We start from the raw sequence: 14163 nt of genomic DNA, 5'->3' as shown, positions 1-14163 counted from the left end.
TGGAGCTCTGTCACTGGTGGGCTGAACTCTGCAGTGCCCCATCCTCCAGCCTACCCCCAGGCTGCCCTTTGGCTCTTTTGGAGGAACCGGAGGAAACCAGTCGAGGAGCTCATCTGGATTAAAAAATAACCCAGGGAAAAAAGAAATTAAAAAAAATAAAAGGATTTTTTTCAGCCAGACCAGTTCCCCAGCTGGGCTTGGCGAGTGGACTCACGTGCAGCTGAGCTGCTAGCGGCACTGGGTTTTGGAGTCATTCCCACCGTGGGGGTTGTGCTGTGGATGCCAACTGCAGAAGTACACGGGGCCTGGGAAACATCAGCAAGATGCAGCAAACCCTGCTCAGCCTTGCTGAGCTGGTACCTCGCAGGGACCATGCACATGAGGGGGCAGAGAGAGATACACATTTCTGAGGACTGGGGAAACTGGAGAGGAGCCAGCACAAGTAGTGGCAGGGTGATGATGTGGGCAAAACTAGGTTTTACTACCCTGAGGGTAGGAAAGGGCTGAAGAGTGGAGGGTAGAGAGGGATAGTACTGGCACAGAAAGCTGAGGAGGGACTGAGTGACTGTGCTGTGCTGCTTGTCCTGGTCCTAGCCACTTGTAGTGTTGGCCAAGGTGCCCTGAGTTTCCTCCCATCAAACAGCTCCCAGTGCTGGCTCTTGCCAACACACAGGGAGGGCTGCAATGTGCTAACACAGACTTGGGAGGCTGAGGACTACAAAATGGATTTAGTCCCCTTGTAATGGCTGAGATCTGAGAAAAGATTTGCAAACCACCCCATCAGTGGCAGAAACCCCTGTCTCCACAGAGCTAAGGACAGGCTCCCCAGTCTTCTGAACTCAGCTCCCATGTGCTGGTGGTGTCTGTTTGCAGAGATGAACAGCAATATCTTGCTCATCCCCAGCTCCCTCGCTCTCCTCTTGAATCCCCAAATACCTCTAGTTTATCACTCCAGCAGCAGTGGCATTCCCACAGGGGAGCAGGTGTCATCATTGGCCAACCGAGGCACGTCAGAGAGACACTCCTGCTCCCCCTTGTTCCGGTTACACTGAGCACAGAGGCTGGTTGGAAATGAGAGAAACCAGGGGAGATCAGCCCCCTGAGGAGTGTATCCTCCCCACAGCTCCTAGGGAGGATCCCCAACAGGGATAGAGTCAATTCTCCATTATCTGCAGCACAGGGAAGGCAGCTGGGGCTCATGAAAAGGTGGCAGGAAGATGGAGGAGCTGAAGGGATACAGCAGAGTTTGCACTGTGTTTACTCAACGTGTCTAAAACACGAGGCCAAACCATTTCATTATGACCTGGCTGATGTGCAGCATTTTGACCTCGGTGACTGCTGCTAGAGGGAGACCAGACACCCTCAGAAAGGCACCAGGACAAACCCCCTGCAGTTCCTCCTACACCAGTGCAAAAGGCCAGACAGCTTTGCAGGAGCAGCACTGCTGCACACAAAAGTGTGGTGCAAAAGCACGAGGACGCAAGTGTCAGCAAGAGGAAACCGTGCTTGGAGCCGAGCTGCTCTCGGCTGCTTTGCAGGAGCCTGACCCTTAGTGTGTGTCCTGCCCTGAAACTCCACAGCTTGTTCCTAAATATCTGTGATGTGCCATGCCTGGCCACTGCACTGAGCAGATTACCTGAAGGCAGGAGAGGATGATCAGCCCGAGGGGGTATGTGGGTGGCATGAAGTAGTCGAAAAACACCGCCATGACCAACAACAGTAACACAGATCTTGCTAACTTAACTAAGCCCCTACATTAATTCATTGATCCATCATGCCTTGATTAGAGATTGGCTAGAAGATGTTTGTTTTAGATTATACACAGAAACTCCTGTGCTGCTGAGGAAGCTCTGCTGTGTATCATGCCCAGGTGTTCAAACACATGTATTAGATTGCTTAATATTCTTGTGTTTGGAGAAAATAATACCAGCTTCTTTCCATTTGTGCTCTGTTCTTCCAACCTCTGAGGTGCCTCAGGTAGCCTATCCAAGTGGTTCTTTGCAACCCCTAGGGCACAGAGCTCCCAGAAAAGTGAAAGGGGCTCAGCAGAGGTGATGCAGCCAACAGACATCATCTCCTCACCCTTCTCCCCACCTCATCAATTTTCCCCATCCTACTGACACTAAATGCAACTTCGCCAGGCCTGAGCTTGTTCTGTCCTCAAGGCATCTGTGGTATTTTGGACACATCCATGTTCTTCCCGCCCTCCAGCTCCCGAGACCCATCTAAAGGGCTGAGGAGGGGGCTGCAGCTGCCACCAAGCAGCAGCTCCCACAGCTGCTACTTGGCCCTGGGTGGGCAAGAGCTTCCCCTCAGCACCAACACATCTACTCAGCCTCGGCTGTGAGCAATGAGCTTCCTGTACACAGTCTGGCAGCCCTGGGGAGCTCAGACTGAAACTGAATCACAGAACATCATTCTGCATCCCCACCAGCTGCAAGGGCTGGGGAAGACCTTTTTAAATAGAGTCCGCTGATCCCTCTTCAGTCTGGAGGAAAGCTCCAGCAACATCTAAAAGCTGCCTGGTTTCACGTGCAAGGATTGTTCACTACAGGAAAAACAGGTTTAAATAAGTAAAAAGAAAAATAAAAGAGCACTTGAAAGGGAAATAGTTCTGCAAATTGAGACCCAAAGAATCCCGGAGGTATTTGATGCTTGAACAGCTGAATGAGATGCCATTCTGCAAGGTGAAGCATTCAGACTCATTTATTTATTTAAATTGGCATGGAGATGCTGCTCAAATTTGCTGCCTGCAGCCATCCATCAGCCAGGATCCAGCAGGCAGACAAAAGCACCTCAGGCACAGGGGGCTACAGAGCCCCCCTCACTGCCTTCCTCAGAAGGGATTTCTTCCATGAGATGGGCATGGCAGCGAGGGTGGGTGAAGCAGGGGGCAGCTTATCTTCCAGACCCCAGGAATGCATCACCCTCCATTCCAGCCATGGTTTCACAAGTCAGATGCAATTGCATGTGTGGTTCTTGGGAGACCCATGGGGATGGGACCATCCTTCGCTCCCCCCAGGCTGTGACACTTCTCATATCACATCAGATGTTGTAGAAACAGCCCAGCAGGAAGGAAAGCAATAATTCTCAGAGCGGTTTGGCCCTTGGCCAACAGTGTGTAAACACAGCAGGGAAACCCAGTTCTGGGGCACCTGTGAGATGGGGCAGCCTGTGGCAAGTTTCCCAAAATGAATTTGGGAGTGGGAGTTAGCAAAAGGCAGGAGCAGCCTGTCAAACCAGTCCTTAGAGGTGTTACAGTGCCGGTAACACCTGTACCTGCCCGGACAAGTCAGCAGGCTCCGGGGTGGGATGCAGGCTCCAGGGTGGGATGCAGGTTCCGGGGTGGGATGCAGGTTCCGGGGTGGGATGCAGGCTCCAGGGTGGGATGCAGGCTCCAGGGTGGGATGCAGGCTCCGGGGTGGGATGCAGGTTCCGGGGTGGGATGCAGGTTCCGGGGTGGGATGCAGGCTCCAGGGTGGGATGCAGGCTCCAGGGTGGGATGCAGGCTCCGGGGTGGGATGCAGGCTCCGGGGTGGGATGCAGACCCCATGCAGTGATCTGAAACTCAGGCTGATGGTCCAAACGCATTGCTGTCTACTTAGAGGGAGGGCCCACAACTTGTATTACTGCTTTTCCCACCCTGTCGTAAGCAGGGACAGAAAAGTTTTAGCCCTGGCATGGGAGAAGAGCCGAGGGAAGAAGTCAATAACTCTTCTGAGCGTTCTCATTGCTTGCAAGGCAGGAGGGCTCCCAACACCAACCCACAGATGGAAAAGGTGTTGGTTTTGAGGGGTGGGTCTTCCAAACACAGGACCCACTTTGGAGGTACCTTCTAGCCCCTCTCCTGCTGCATGGCCCAAACAGAACTGCTGCAGCTGGTGAGGACAAATGGCTGTCAGGGCAGGAAGCAACAGGAAATGGGAATTCATTGCATGAGGTTTGAAAAGTCGACATAGGACCACACCAGACCATTTTTGGCCACCAGCCTCTTCCTGGCTCCTCATGGCTCAGGATGTATAAAACACCCCATGGGTTACTGCACCCCATGGGTTACTGCAGGAATGACCCTCAAAAAATCAGGCAGCTGGGAAAAGGGGAATTTTGTTTCCCATTACCAGCAGGGCCTGAGATCAGCTGCAGTCAGAAAAGAGGTTTGTTGGTTGAAGCTGGAAATAAAGGTGAGCTAAACTCAATCCAGGCTTTGTTTAACTGTGTTATATTCCTCTCTTCAGGGCTCTGCTGACATTATACGTTGTTTTCCAGACTAGTGCCAGACATCTTCTGTGGGCACGTTCTGTACGGTTTTCCAGATGAAGAGTTGTGATAAAAACCTGACCTATTAAGTTGTAGGGCACTTCCTCTTCACCCTCACATGTTCCAGGAATGGGATTTATTTGTGATATTTACAGCTGTGAAGGAATGGCACCTGGGTAAACATCTCATGAATCAAAAAAGGAACCCTCCACAATTAAAATGCAGCTAAAGAAAACATGTGAAACCCAAGATATAGAACAAATCCCAGCTTGAATCATCTGGTTCCAAGACCTGCGAGGAGCCCATTGAGCTTGAGCTAATATCTATTCACAACATGCAAGAAGCAAAGACAAATAGGGGTGGCCTGGAGCTAAAGTTACACGGGCGCTGCATCCAGAGACGACACCAGCCCCCTGTTCTGCTCTGACAGCGGTCAGGGCACCGACCCTGCTTCCCCTGTGCATGCCTCTCTGGTGCTGGCACCATGCTGTCCTCACACCTCAAAGCCCTTCTCCAGGCAGGACAGGAACACCACAAATGGGAGCACACGGCCCTCTGCAAACTCAAGAGCTTTTTGGCAACAAGCCCTCGGGCTTGGAAAACGCCTTGGTGTTCTCCAGGCCCTGTGGCAGCCCGGCAGTGCCGGTGTGTGATGCACCCACAAGGCAAGAGGTTGAGTGAAGTACCTTCTGTCATCCTGACTCCCAGCTCATCCCCACCAGGAGCTGTCTGGTGACATGACAGCCCCTGGCCAGGTATTTGTCCCACAGGAACTTGTCTGAGGGGTACACGTGGCAGCCTCCTTCGCATGCCTCCCATGGAGGTGCCCCAAGCACAGCAATTGATTGTGACACCACACCCAGGAGGTGAGCTGAAGCCAGCCCTGTGTAGCACTTTGGAGCATGCAAATCTACCAAAGCCTCCTTTGCAGCCCTAACTGACCCACAGGGATCAGCTGGCAGCTGCACCCTGACATAAAGCCACTGCTTCCTCTGTCTCCCCTGGCTGGGACAGCGCTGATGCTGGCCAACCACCCCATGTGAAGCTCTGCTTGCACTGGCACAGGCAGCATGAGCTGGGCAAGCAAAGGCTGGCCGTGAAACAGTTGTGGTTAACTTGAGCCATTTTGGCAAAACAGGTCATTGGCTGACTCAGTAATTTTGAAAGTGCCCAGGAGGAAGCCAAGCCTGCTCATGAGGAGGCTGGTGGTGACAGCAAGTTGGGCTCAGTTACCTTTTAACCCTGCTCAGCTGCAGGCAACTCAGATGCAATCAGATCTTTCAGTGTCATTTCCTTTCCAGGTCTCGTTTTGCTTTCTGAATTTTGTATTTCTGGGCTGTTGGGAATCTGCCCTGACTTGGAAGATGAGCAAGTCTCCATTGAGGGCTCTGTGGGGTCACAAGCCCCCGTGCAGGCAGGGACTGTGGGTCTCTGAGAGCGTGCCAGGCCAGGCAGAGTGTGCAGCTCGCGGCAGCACAGCCACATTAGCCCTGCAATAAACCATCACCCCGAGCAGGGTTTAATGGTTCAGCCAGATTTATGAGCCTGGGAGAGCCGAGCCGGTTCACGCCTCACACGTGTGGTTCACTCAGTGCAGCCCAGGAGAACACCATGATTAAGCCAATGCAGCCAAAATTTGCCAGCTAAGAGACTGCAGGGTCAGAGTAGTCCTGCTGGCGGTGGCTCCGTTGTCTTTCCTGCCTGTGCCTGCCACCCCTCCCAAGACAGTTTAAACATTTTTCTCTGGGATGCTTTGAAGAAGCCTCTGTATCTCACAAGTAATTCAGGAAAGAGCAATAAAATGAGATGTAGTTAGGACAGGCACACAATGGGGGGAGCAAATGGCCCATGTGTTGTAGTTGCCAGTTCCAGACACAGACCACCTCCTTGGCGGTCCCCTTTGAAAGGAAAAGCAACTATTGGATTTCCAGGATGTCACTCTGCTCTGTGTCCCCATCTTCGCCAAGGGTGGATGGGCTGTGGGTCGATACGACCGAGGTGCAAGCAGGGGTGAGGCAAGCAGCCTGCCAGCACAGTGTGGGACAGGCTGAGGTCTCCCTCATGTCCTGATTGTTGCCCCCCATGGGGCTGCCCTGGCTGCTCACTACTTGCGAGGGACGTCTTACGAGCTGTAAGGGATGTCTTATGGGTGCTGTAAGCACCTTCTGGTACCTGCATCTATCTCCCCTCTACCCATGGTGAAGGAGCAATACCTTCAAGACAGTGCCACCCAACACTGATAACTTCTCTCCACAATGTTATCAAAGGCCTTATCAATGCATGCAGCTGGCACTGGTTGCAATAAAATTGGTTTCAAGTCTGTTTTCTTTACAGTTACCCATCTGGACATGCTTGAATCAGCCACAGGAGCTGGGAAAATCAATCTGGCCCCAGTCAAAACCCATTCAGCCAGCAGCAGTTTACTGGTTGCATTTGGCTGCAAGTCCCATGGTTGCCTTTGCCTGTGCTGGAGGTTGGAGGGGAGAAGGTGAGGGGAGCTGTTGTGCTCCCAGGGGAGGTTGGCTGCAATGTGAGCCAGCCTCACCTGGCATGGGGCTTATCAGAGACTGCAGGACTTCTGGCCCTACCCTCACCTCCTTCCTAAATCCACTTGCCATATCTCTGCAGGTCTGGGTGGCTTAAAGTCCAGCCTGTGACTTTTTGATAGATGTGATCACAACAAGAAAAGAAAAGATGCTGGAAAAGATGCCAAATCAAGGAAGCCTCAGAACAGCATCAAGGCCTAAGAGGGGAGGGCAAGGGAAAGCAGAAGGGATGGCTGGACTGTCGCTTCACCTGCGATCTTCAGGGCAAAGATGTGCTTTCAGGGAGGCGGTGGTAGAAACCACACCATGGGGAATGTTTCAAAGCTAGCTCCAGAAAACACTGTCCCAGGAGCAATTCTGTAAGTGTATAGGGATGGCTATGGTTTAATGTTGTTCCCCTGTCTCTGATTTATGGGAGGAAAAGTCACAGTTCAGAGGTGTTGGGGCCATCCCCAAGCAACAGGCAGCCAGAGAAAATCCACAGTTTGAGGTGAGCCTGTCTGGTCCTGGCAACTCCCATAGAAAAGGCCCAGCGAGCATCCCCTCCTGAGTGCCCCAAGATAAATCTCTCCTGCTGCTGGTGAACACTTTAGGCCCCCACAGCATGCACAGAAGAGTTAACTGCTGCTTCACCATGCCACAGGGAGCTTCCTGCGGTTTCTCTCACTGTTTTCCATCCATGTCTTCACGGCTATCTCACTCATGTGCTGCCCAAGCAGCTCTTGGCATCCCTCTGGCTGCAAGCTGAGCACAACCGCTCGCTCAGCCAGCGGCTGCGCGGCCAAACAGCTGAGCTGCAGGTACAGGTGAGAGTTCCACTGCGGCTCGGGCTTCACGTCATGGAGAGGATGTGGGCTCTGGGATGTGGCCATGCCCAGTCTGACAGAACCTTCCTCCATTTTCCCAAGTTTCCTCCTTCAGCCCCAGAAGGTACTGCCTGCATTAGTCACTGAGATCAGCACCATGCTCTGGGTCAGAGGCACATGCCACTACAGTGCTGTGTCACTGGGGCTTTTCCTCCTCTGTGGGTGCTGGATATGGGCAGCATCAGACACACTGGGGGGCACCCCACAAGCTGATGGAGATGAAAATTTGTCTGGAGTGAATGCAAACAGCAAAGTAAAACTCCTCTAGATTACAGCCACCAGATGAAAAACACCCCAGCATGCCATTTTCCTTCCTGCCCTTGCTGGTAAAGTGACACTGACACACATCTCAGTATGCCCAAGCCCATGGCTGGTGCTGCGCTGGATGGGCCTTTGAAAGAAAGCATTTCTCGACAAATCCCTGTCTTGGCTGTGGTTACTGCCTGGGACAATGCTGGAAGGGAATATGCCTAGAGATACCGTGACCGGTGAGTAACTTGACATGTAGGTGCTGGAATTCAGATCTGGAAGAGGCATTGCAGTGAAGATTAAGGACAGCAAGGCTGGAGAGAGCATGCAATGGTCTTGTCTTCCCCCTCGGCACCTCCATGGGACCAGGACTTCCTTTTCTGATGGCACAGCTCCCTTTTAGAGGATTTGGAAATTATACCCAAGTAGCAAATGAGAAAACTCCCTTTGCCTCTGCATTCCCCATGGTACTTTTTGGCTCTCCTTTGGGAGCTCCCAGCAGGCCAGAACTGCACCAAGGAGGGATAAGAAGAGCATGTGAGATGGGAAGGCAGCAGGCCCAGGGAAGCACAGAGGTGGATCTGTTTAACCTGAGCCTGGTTTAGTGGGGAGGAACACAGAGTGAGTGTCTGCAAAATCGTGAACCGGGGACTGGAGAAGGGTGACAGGTGATAGCTGTGGGTGCTGTGTGTGGAGAGAGAACTGCAGTTCACTTTTCTCCAGGTTTTTTTTTTTTTTCCCTCATGTTGTGATAATTATGTTTGTAAAAGCAAATTAACACTCACGAGTGAAGAGCAAAACTCAGCCTCGGGAAGGAGGGAAGGAGCAAACTGCCTCCCTCCAACAAGGCACCTGCCTCTCCTTGAACGCAGTGACAGCTCCCTGTATCCCCAAGGCTCCCAGCCATTCCTTTGGGGCACACATGGCTTCCAACATGTTCCCAGAATCCTTCCACACCTGTTGTTGCATCATTCACAGAGATGTGTTCCTTTTGACTTGACTTTCACCTTTGCTTCGTCCAGTTCTGCACACTGGAGAAAAAAAAAATCCTCTGGCTTATCTGGTTTTGAGAGCCAAATAGTGATCACCTGTTGGCTCATGTGTCCATCACTGGGAGAGCTGGCAGTTACTGATCCCCTGCACTCCGGAGGTGCAGGCTAACCCAAGCTCAGGCAGTGAAAAGAGCTAGAGAATTGAAGGTGGACAACATTCTCCTTTTCTGTTTGCTGTTGCTCCTGAGGGGAAGACACCAGAAAACACCCAGCCAGGCAGCATTTCTTCCACAAGAAGGGTTTGCTGTCATACTCAGAGCAGGTGATTCAGAACAGGAGCATGCAGTGACATCAGGATTCTCAGTGCTCTGAGCTGCTTATATTCGATTGCTGTTAAAAACCTCCTCTGCCTTGCTGCAGAGATGCCTCTGAAGCCACTTTCTTCTTCTGTTTTTCACGGTGAAGCTTTTTATCAAACTCACGTTGAAACATATTCAGTTGCTGCCAAACCAAATTTTTGCTTCACCTTTCCGACAAGCCACCACTGACTTGGTGTTACTTGCATTTCCGTTGTTAGAGGCAGTGGTGGAAGCTCTGCTACATCAAGCGATCTGAAACTCTACCACAAAATACAGCTCCATGCTAAGGAGTTTGCAGGCTGGAGAGGCATTAGCAGGTACATGTGGTGTGAACTGGGCCTATCAGCATGCCAGTGGCAGCAAACACTCTTTGTCTCCATGCCCACTGCCCTCCTTTGCCCTCCTAGTTGCAGAAAGACTGGATTTTTCATGCTGCCCAGAATTGTTCTGTAGTAGGAGATGAGGATGAAACACAATCTCTTTGCCTTTAAGATTGCAAACTGAAAAATAGCCCAATGCTATTTGCATTTCAGCAAATAATCCAAGGAGCAAGGCTGCCAGAAACCCCTAAATGAGAGCAAACAGTCCTTATCTGGCAAAGTTTTATGTTACTTAACAACAGTGCAAGTTTAAGGGCATTTGTTTGTTTCTGTTGCACACAAGGCATCTTTTCTGGGCGGATCCTGCTCTTAGGGTTAGTCCCTGATTATTTGTACCAGCACTTGTTCAACTTCACTCTTGCTCAACTACAGCCTGATTGCTAGAAATGGTGGTTGCCAGTGACTGTAATTTTCTTCGGATACAAGGCCTCAGAGCACTCAAGGAGGAGATAAATATCATTGTCTCAGGCCGTTTGCATTGTGACTGATAGAAATGTCACTTTGTTGTTTCCCTCCCTGCCACCAGCAGTGCAAAGTGAACAAGGGCATCGGATTTCAAGACTGGCTGGCTCAAAGGAGAACTTTGTTTGCAGAGTCTAGCTCCAAAGGGCATTAAAAGGACTCTAATTCCAAAGGGGAGGGGGGGAAAGACGTGACCTTTTGGTGATCTTCTGGAGAAAGGGTGACAGTGAAAGTCTGGCTCTGCCACCATTAACTCTGCTCTGTAACTCAGTGCGAAGGAGTTAACCAAATGTCAGTGACTTGCACACAGAGAGACCAAGAATCACTTATCAGTATTAACCACAGAGTGAAGAAAAGTTGTCTAATAGCAACTGAGCACATGTCCTTGGGTGCAAACCAGGTTTACCCAGAAATGATGGAGAAGGGCCTTTCCATCCCTTGCCTTTGGCTGGCAGGTTGGAGCTACCAGCTCCGCTGGGTTTGGAAAGCCCAGCATATGCCTGACACCCTGCCTAGAGGGTCTTGCCCACACCAGCCACTTTTGGCACTGCCCAAGAGGAAGAAAATAGGGCATCTCACAGATCATGGCCACCAAAATATAACAATGGCCACCATATAGAGCAATATTTTGCTTCAAAGCCTCGTACCTGGCAAGGCAGAAGCATGGAGTGGGGAGGCGCAAATCGTCACAGGAGTGAGAGCACCACCTTGGCTTCAGCTGCAAACACAAAAGTGTCTCAGTTAGTAAACAGGCTCAGCTGTGGCTGGCTGGTGTTTTATCTTGCTGCTTCCATCAGAATTCATTTGCATGCTGACGTTTGGATTTTTAGACCATTTAAGGTTAACTCATTGCAATATGTTAATCGGCTGCTTTCCCCGGAGGAGCAGCCGGCGGGGGTTAGGGAGCGTGGAGAGGAGAAGTTGCTCTGCCAGCGGCAGGATGATCATCTCTGCTACATTCGTGCCTGGGGTTGCTGCATGCCCAGGACATCCCTGCAGTGTGCTCAGCTGCTTCCCGGCCTTACCAGCCCCACACATCAACCTGAGCTCAATCCCTCTCTCTTGCCCCGGAGAAGGGCTGGAAGCATCACATGCCATGCCAGAAATGGTGTTTGGATGCCGTGCAGCCCACAGGCACACACGAGCATTCTCTTCCTTCCTCTCTTCCCTCCTCTCTTTTGGCTCATCATGGAGCTCATCTGAATTGTTTTGCTGTAAAATCCCTTCCTTGCTGCTGGTGCTGGGTTGGGTTGAAATTGGCCAGTGGATTCAAACCGTATCGTGGGCGGCTGATAGACAGGCAGATAGACAACATGATTGTGAGAGCTTCATTTCTCTAAGGAATCAGGATAAAAATGACTCCTTATCCCAAGGGAGCTTGTCCAGCATGTCTCAAACTGAAGTACACAAAACAGGGAGAAAATGTTCCACAGACAGCAATGGTTACAGTGCTAATTCAAGATCCACAGTCAGTTTTCTACCCTACCACAACCTCTCTGTTTGGCCTCCAGCAAATCACGTAACTTTTCTAATCCTCTGTTTCTTTCATGTAAAACAGTGCCAAAGGTTTGGGGTTTTACTTTTAGGAGAAGGGATGATGACTGAGTAAGTTAGAAATCATGAGGTGCTTGGATACTACATCTAAGACTACAGCCTCACTCTGGTGCCATCAAAGCCAATAATACCTTTAGTAAAAATATATAAAACCCCCAGCTTCTGTGTCTGGACCCGCAAACCCAGAACCACATGTTCTGGCTTTGGAAACCAGGTCCCCCTTTAGAGAAGGTACAGATGCAGTTGCACTGGTGTGGAGGAGATACCAGCATGCTGCTGCATCTGGCAGTGTAGTAGCACATACTGAAACAACAGCCTTCTGCATCATTCTGCTCTGGGGTTAGCTCAGGAAAGAAGAGCAAAATCTTGTCTTTCCTCACACAAAGATTCAGAGGCGAAGCTAAAATCCCACATTCTCCTTCACATTGTTGCATAGTGTAGCAGAGGGGCAGACACCTCAGTGAGGCTGCAGGAGCCTGTCTCCCTAGTTAGGAGTACTGAGCATGGCAAACACTGTCACAAGACCGAGGAGCTGTGGTATTGCAGGTGCCTCTCTGTGCACAGGATATTATTCTACCTCTAGGTTTGTGGTCTGATGCTCTTGAACATTTGCAATCTCTGGGTGAGCCCATAAGCCTTCAGTTTTATCACATTAACATGGAAAAGTGTTAGCTGTCTTCGCATCACCCCAGGGGTAATATTTGCAGCAAGGGGATAATGTTTTATGAGGAAAGGAGGTCTGAAATAGTGATGTTTTCTTCCCTTTAGTGCCAGCCATCCCTTCTTTGATGGGTGTTCGCTGACTGGGGGAAATGAATTGGTGATGGCTGCCCATCCCTAATAGGATTTATACTCCCAGAGCTGAAATCACCCACACATGCAAGGCTAATGCTGTCACTTGCCAGCCATCTCAAAAAAACCAAACCAAACCAAACAAACAGACAAAAAAAAAAAAGCAAAAAAAAAAAAAAAAGGCAAAAAAAAAGCAGTCATGGACTCAATGCAAGTTGAATTATGGCTGTCAAATTCTTCCTAGGGATGTAGAAGCTCAGGACTCCCTTCAAGCCCAGTTCACTGCTAAGGACCCATGACTGTCTTAAAGAACATAGTCTTGTCAGAGAGCAACTTCATCCTGGACTCACAGAGATGGAAGTGCTGTTGTCTTCCCAGTATGTTCCCACCAATATGATATTACTGTCATCGAGGTGGAGCCTTTCAGTGTTCTCAAGGACTTGTGCTGGTGCGGTGTTGTGTCTGCCACAAAATGACCTCTCTCATGTCGTGAGAACTTCCCTTACTGTATTGTTGTCTTCCTCCTATGTCCTCATTCCTTTCCCTCAATACTTCTGCAATACTCTAGAGGCACTTCTGAATCCAGCTGACCTCTGGATGTCTTTACGCATCCTTCTAGCTGAGTTTGCATCAGGGAAAATTCCCCTTCAGTTTTGCTTTCTCTTTGCCTGAGACACATTCTCTATGTTAGCCTTAAAACTCAAAACTAGGGTGACCCTTCCCCACAGAAACCCTCTCTGGTGCTGGCCAGGCAGCAGATCAGAGTGTAGGGCAGACTCTTGTGCCACAAGTGCTCAGAAGAGGCAGTGGCAATTTGACAGAGCCACTTCTCACCTTCTCCCCAGCGAGCTGCCCAGTGTGCCCATGCGATAAATGGCAAGTTGAAGAGGTGTTGGCACCGAGGCTTTGTTTGTAACGTGCTGCTTTTCCAAATTCCCATGAAATGTCGAGGAAGGGTGTTCTCTAATTCTGCTTCCTTTGACCTTTTGTTCGCTCTTGGCCGCAAGGAGTGAGGTCCCATGGTCGTGTTTCAGCATGTTTGTAGCGGTGCTGTTCAGTCAGGGGAGAGAGGGTGGTGATATTATGGTTTGGCTTGGCTTTGTTTTCCTTTCTGAAGATGGGCACAACGTGGAAGAAGGCAGGGAAAAGTTGAATTGAAGGAAGATAGCTTTTGCGGTTAGGGTGCAAGACCGGGAGTCAGCAGATGCAGGTTCTATTTCTGGCACCGCAGCAAAACTTCCTGATGTCGCTGGGCAAGGCAGCTCACGCATCCCCACCTCGCCTCCCTCCCTCCCGCCCTCGCCAAGCAGCGAGCGCTCCCGCCCTCGCTGCCCCCCCGGGCGCGGGGAGAGATGCCGAGGGGGCGGCTCTGCCGCGGGGCTGCGGGCGGCACGGCGGCTCTGCCTCGGTCCCGCGGCATCCTCGGGGGCACCGCCTGGCCCGGCACTCGCTACCGCAGCCCGCTCGAGAACCCAGCCCCGGCCCTGCGCGCCCCGCCGGCCCCGTCCGCGGGGCTCCTTTGTGCGGGGGGCGGGGGCGGCGGGGCCGTGCCCTGGGGGGCGGGCGGCCCGCGGCGGCGGCCCGGGGGGGCGGGCGGGCGCGCCGGGGGAGGAGACAGGCGGTGAGGGCGGCACAAAAGGGGCTGCTGCAGCCCTGCCCGCTGCTGCCGGCGGGGCTCGGCTCGCCGCGGCTCCGCAGCGCAGCGC

At 51.6% G+C, this 14163-nt stretch overlaps 1 long non-coding RNA gene across 1 annotated transcript; it reads right to left on the bottom strand.

The window, feature by feature from the left end:
- Positions 1 to 2688: 2688 nt before the first annotated feature.
- On the bottom strand, positions 2689 to 5085 carry LOC128788265 (uncharacterized). Its single transcript, XR_008431011.1, has 2 exons — positions 4944 to 5085; positions 2689 to 4412 (listed from the first exon to the last, which is right to left on the bottom strand). It is a non-coding gene; the product is annotated as an uncharacterized LOC128788265 (long non-coding RNA).
- Positions 5086 to 14163: the final 9078 nt, after the last annotated feature.

The sequence above is a fragment of the Vidua chalybeata genome, chromosome 5 (assembly GCF_026979565.1).
Source record: "Vidua chalybeata isolate OUT-0048 chromosome 5, bVidCha1 merged haplotype, whole genome shotgun sequence".
Classification (NCBI taxonomy): Eukaryota; Metazoa; Chordata; class Aves; order Passeriformes; family Viduidae; genus Vidua; species Vidua chalybeata.
The sequence above is the reverse complement of the archived record's forward strand: the minus strand, read 5'-3'. Positions and strand labels throughout refer to the sequence as shown.